The following is a 6,000-nucleotide window of genomic DNA, read 5'->3' on the forward strand; positions in this document are numbered from 1 at the left end:
CACACACCAAGTGGGCCCCGGAAGTGGATTTATGCATCAATTACTTACTTCTGTAAACCCTAGTAACTAGTTTATTATAAATAGGACTTTTCACTATTGTATTAGACATCTTTGATCAGTTATATGCTATCTTAGATCACGTTTGAGGGCTGGCCATTCGGTCATGTCTGAACCTTTCACTTATGTATTTTTAACGGTAGAGTTTCTACACTCCATAGATTAAGGTGTGGAGCTCTGCTGTTCCTCAAAGATTAATGCAAAGTACCACTGTTTTTCTATTCAATTCAACTTATTCCGCTTCTAAGATATTCATTCGTACTTCAACCTGAATGTGATGAACGTGACAATCATCATCATTCCCTACGAACGCGTGCCTGACAACCACTTCCGTTCTACCTTAGATTGAATGAGTATCTCTTGGATCTCTTAATCAGAATCTTCGTGGCATAAGCTAGATTGATGGCGGCATTCATGAGAGTCCGAAAAGTCTAAACCTTGTCTGTGGTATTCCGAGTAGGACTCAAGGATTGAATGACTGTGACAAGCTTCAAACTCGCGAGTGCTGGGCGTAGTGACAGACGCAAAAGGATAGTAAATCCTATTCCAGTATGATCGAGAACCTCCAGATGATTGGCCATGCAGTGACAGCGCATCGAACCATTTTCACAGAGGGGAATAGGACGCAACCATCGACAAGGGTGATGCGTCCAGACGATTAGCCGTGCTGTGACAGAGCATTTGGACCATTTTCCCGAGAGGATTGAAAGTAGCCATTGGCACCGGTGACATCCTTACAAAAAGCCAGCCATAGAAAGGAGTAAGACTGATTGGATGAAGACAGCAGGAAGCAGAGGTTCAGAGGAACGAAAGCATCTCTATGCGCTTATCTGAAATTCTCACCAATGATTTACATAAGTATTTCTATCCTTATTCTATTATCTATTTTCGAAAACTCCATAACTACTTTATATCCGCCTGACTGAGATTTACAAGGTGACCATAGCTTGCTTCATACCAACAATCTTCGTGGGATCGACCCTTACTCACGTAAGGTTTATTACTTGGACGACCCAGTGCACTTGCTGGTTAGTTGTATCGAAGTTGTGACAAATTATGAATTGAGATTAGAGCACCATGCTTTTGGAGCCATTACCAGAGATCACAATTTCGTGCATCAAGTTTTTGGCGTCGTTGCTGGGGATTGTTCGAGTTTGGACAACTGACGGTTCATCTTGTTGCTCAGATTAGGTAATTTTCTTTTTATTTTATTTTCAAAAGTTTTTCAAAAATCTTTCAAAAATTTCTCATCTGTTTTCGAAAAAAATAAAAATGTTTTCAAAAAAAATTATATTTTTCTTCAGAATTTTTAAGAATGAATTCTAGCGTTTCATGAAGCATGTTGAAGCCTGGCTGGCTGTAAAGCCATGTCTAATTCTTTTGGATAGGGCATGTTAGGCGTGTCATGTCTGAGTTACACACTAAAGCTTGGCTGGCTATTAAGCCATGCCTGACCCTTTGATTGGAGCTTTAGACTAAAGAGCATAAGATTCCTGGAATTCATATTAAAAATTTTGGAATCCTTATTTTTCTCTTTCAAAATGATTTTCGAAAAAAAAATTAAAAGAAAATACAAAAAAATTCATAAAATCATAAAAATAAAAAATATTTCATGTTTCTTGTTTGAGTCATGTGTCATGTTATAAGTTTGGTGTCAATTGCATGTGCATCTTGCATTTTTCGAAAAGAATCATGCATTCATAGTGTTCTTCATGATCTTCAAGTTGTTCTTGGTAAGTCTTCTTGTTTGATCTTTGCATTTGCATGTTTTGTGTCTTTTCTTGTTTTTCATATGCATTCTTGAATTCTTAGTGCCTAAGCATTAAAGATTTCTAAGTTTGGTGTCTTGCATATTTTTCTTGCATTAAAAATTTTTCAAAAATGTGTTCTTGATGTTCATCATGATCTTCATCGTGTTCTTGGTGTTCATCTTGACATTCATAACATTCTTGCATGCATTCATTGTTTTGATCCATAACTTTCATGCATTGCATCATTTTTCTTGTTTTTCTCTCTCATCATAAAAATTTCAAAAATAAAAAAAAATATCTTTCCCTTTTTCTCTCTTAAAATTTCGAAAATTAGATTTGACTTTTTTCAAAAATTTTTAAAATCTAGTTATTTTTATGAGTCAAATAAAATTTTCAATTTGAAAATCTTATCTTTTTCAAAATCTTTTTCAAAAATCAAATCTTTTTCATTTTTCTTAGTTATTTTCGAAAATTTCAAAAATATTTTTCAAAAATCTTTTTCTTATTTTTATCACATAATTTTCGAAAATAACATCATCAATTAATGTTTTGATCCAAAAATTTCAAGTTTGTTACTTGCTTGTTAAGAAAGATTCAAACTTTAAGTTCTAGAATCATATCTTGTGATTTCTTGTGAATCAAGTCATTAATTGTGATTTTAAAAATCAAATCCTTTTCAAAAATAATTTCAATCATATCTATTCAAAAATATCTTCTTATCTTATCTTTTTCAAAAAATTGATTTCAAAATATCTTCTCTAACTTCTTATCTTCTTATCTTTTCAAAATTGATTTTTAAATTTGTTTCAACTAACTAACTAACTTTTTGTTTGTTTCTTACCTTTTTCAAAACTACCTAACTAACTCTCTCTCTCTAATTTTCGAAAATATCTTCCCTCTTTTTCAAAGTTTCTTTTTAATTAAACTAATTATTTTATTTTTTTTATTTGAATTTTCGAAAAACTACTAACCTTTTTCAAAAACTATTTTCGAAAATCACTAACTCTTTTTCAAAAATTATTTTCGAAAATTCTCTCCTCCTCTCATCCCCTTCTATTTATTTATTCATCTACTAACACTTCTCTTCATCTCACATCTCTGCTCCTATCATCACCTTTGTGTTTGGATTCTTCATTCTTCTTCACCCCTATTCCTTTTCTTCTTCTACTAACACTAAAGAACCTCTTTACTGTGACATAGATGATTCCTCTTCTTTTCTTTTTCTCTTCTCTTTCTTATGAGCAAGAATAAAGAAAAAGACATTCTTGTTGAAGCTGATCCAGAACCTGAAAGGACTCTGAAGAGGAAACTAAGAGAAGCTAAATTACAACAATCCAGAGACAACCTTATTGAAAATTTCGAACAAGTAAAGGAGATGGCAGCCGAACCCAACAACAATAATGCAAGGAGAATGCTTGGTGACTTTACTGCACCTAATTCCAATTTACATGGAAGAAGCATCTCCATCCCTACCATCGGAGCAAACAATTTTGAGCTGAAACCTCAGCTAGTTTCTCTTATGCAGCAGAACCGCAAGTTTGATGGACTTCCATCTGAAGATCCCTTTCAGTTCTTAACTGAATTCTTGCAGATCTGTGATAATGTTAAGACTAATGGAGTAGATCCTGAAGTCTACAGGCTCATGCTTTTCCTTTTTGTTGTAAGAGACAGAGCTAGAGTGTGGTTGGATTCTCAACCCAAAGATAGCCTGAACTCTTGGGATAAGCTGGTCACAGCTTTCTTAGCCAAGTTCTTTCCTCCTCAAAAGCTAAGCAAGCTTAGAGCTGATGTTCAAACCTTCAGCCAAAAAGAAGGTGAATCCCTCTATGAAGCTTGGGAAAGATACAAGCAGCTGACAAAAAAGTGTCCTTCTGACATGCTTTCAGAATGGACCATCCTGGATATATTCTATGATGGTTTATCTGAGCTATCAAAACTGTCATTGGATACTTCTGCAGGTGGATCCATTCACCTAAAGAAAATGCCTGCAGAAGCTCAAGAACTCATTGACATGGTTGCTAATAACCAGTTCATGTACACTTCTGAGAGGAACCCTGTGAGTACTGGGACGCCTATGAAGAAGGGAGTTCTTGAAATTGATACTCTGAATGCCATATTGGCTTAGAATAAAATATTGACTCAGCAAGTCAATATGATTTCTCAGAGTCTGAATGGAATGCAAGCTGCATCCAACAGTACTCAAGAGGCATCTTCTGAAGAAGAAGCTTATGATCCTGAGAACCCTGCAATAGCAGAGGTAAATTACATGGGTGAACCTTATGGAAACACCTATAATCCATCATGGAGAAATCATCCAAATTTCTCATGGAAGGATCAAAAGCCTCAACAAGGCTTTAATAATGGTGGAAAAAACAGGTTTAGCAATAGCAAGCCTTTTCCATCATCCACTCAGTAACAGACAGAGAATTCTGAGCAGAATCCATCTAGCTTAGCAAATTTAGTCTCTGATCTATCTAAGGCCACTGTGAGTTTCATGAATGAAACAAAGTCTTCCATTAGAAATTTGGAAGCACAAGTGGGCCAGCTGAGTAAAAGGATCACTGAAATCCCTCCTAGTACTCTCTCAAGCAATACAGAAGAGAATCCAAAAGGAGAGTGCAAGGCCATTGAATTAATTACCATGGCCGAACTTGTAAGGGAAGGAGAGGACGTGAATCCCAAGGAAGAAGACCTCCTGGGACGTCCAGTGATCAATAAGGAGCTTCCCTCTGAGGAACCAAAGGACTCTGAGGCTCAATTAGAGACCATAGAGATTCCATTGAACCTCCTTATGCCATTCATGAGCTCTGATGAGTACTCCTCTTCTGAAGAGAATGAGGACGTTACTGAAGAGCAAGCTGCCAAGTTCCTTGGTGCAATCATGAAGCTGAATGCCAAATTATTTGGCATTGAAACTTGGGAAGATGAACCTCCCTTGTTCACCAATGAACTAAGTGATCTGGATCAACTGACATTGCCTCAGAAGAAACAGGATCCTAGAAAGTTCTTACTACCTTGTACCATAGGCAACATGATCTTTGAAAAGGCTTTATGTGACCTTGGTTCAGGGATAAACCTCATGCCCCTCTCTGTAATAGAGAAACTGGGAATCTATGGGGTGCAAGCTGCTAAAATCTCATTAGAGATGGCAGACAATTCAAGAAAACAGGCTTACGGACAGGTAGAGGACGTGTTAGTAAAGGTTGAAGGCCTTTACATCCCTGCTGATTTCATAGTCCTGGATACTGGAAAGGAAGAGGATGAATCCATCATCCTAGGAAGACCTTTCCTAGCCACAGCAAGAGCTGTGATTGATGTGGACAGAGGAGAATTGATCCTTCAAATAAATGAGAACAACCTTGTGTTTACAACTCAAGGATATCTCTCTGCATCCATGGAGAGGAAGCAGAAAAAGCTTCTCTCAAAGAAGAGTCAACCAAAGCCCCCACAGTCAAACTCTAAGTTTGGTGTTGGGAGGCCACAACCAAACTCTAAGTTTGGTGTCAAACCCCCATATCCAAACTCTAAGTTTCGTGTTGGGAGGTCTCAACAAAGCTCTGCACTTCTGTGAGGCTCCATGAAAGCCCACTGTCAAGCTATTGACATTAAAGAAGCGCTTATTGGGAGGCAACCCAATGTTTATTTATCTAATTTTATTTTTGTTTTTCATGTTTTCTTAGGTTCATGATCATGTGGAGTCACAAAATAAACGAAAAATTTAGAAACAGAATCAAAAACAGTGGAAGAAAAATCACACCCTGGAGGAAGCACCTGTCTGGCATTCAACACCAGAACAGAGCATGGTTCTGGCGCTGAACGCCCAAAATGGGCAGTATCTGGGCGCTGAACGCCAGAATTGCACCCTGAAGAAGAGCTGGCGCTGAACGCCCAGAACAAGCATGGTTCTGGCGTTCAACGACAGAAATGGGCAACAAATGAGCGTTGAACGCCCAGAGTTGTGTGCAAGGGCATTTTACATGCCTAATTCGGTGCAAGGTTGTAAATCCTTGAACACCTCAGGATCTGTGGACCCCACAGGATCATCTCAGGATCTGGGGAGCCAACAGGATCCCCACCTACCTCCACTCACTCTCTTCTCAATTATCCTCTATTCCCAATAAACACTCTTCCCCAAAACCCTTCACCTATCACCTCCATCCCTCTTCCCTATTAACCCTTCACCACTTACATC

Source organism: Arachis ipaensis, chromosome B6 (genome assembly GCF_059453495.1).
Source record: "Arachis ipaensis isolate K30076 ecotype BB chromosome B6, ASM5945349v1, whole genome shotgun sequence".
NCBI lineage: Eukaryota > Viridiplantae > Streptophyta > Magnoliopsida > Fabales > Fabaceae > Arachis > Arachis ipaensis.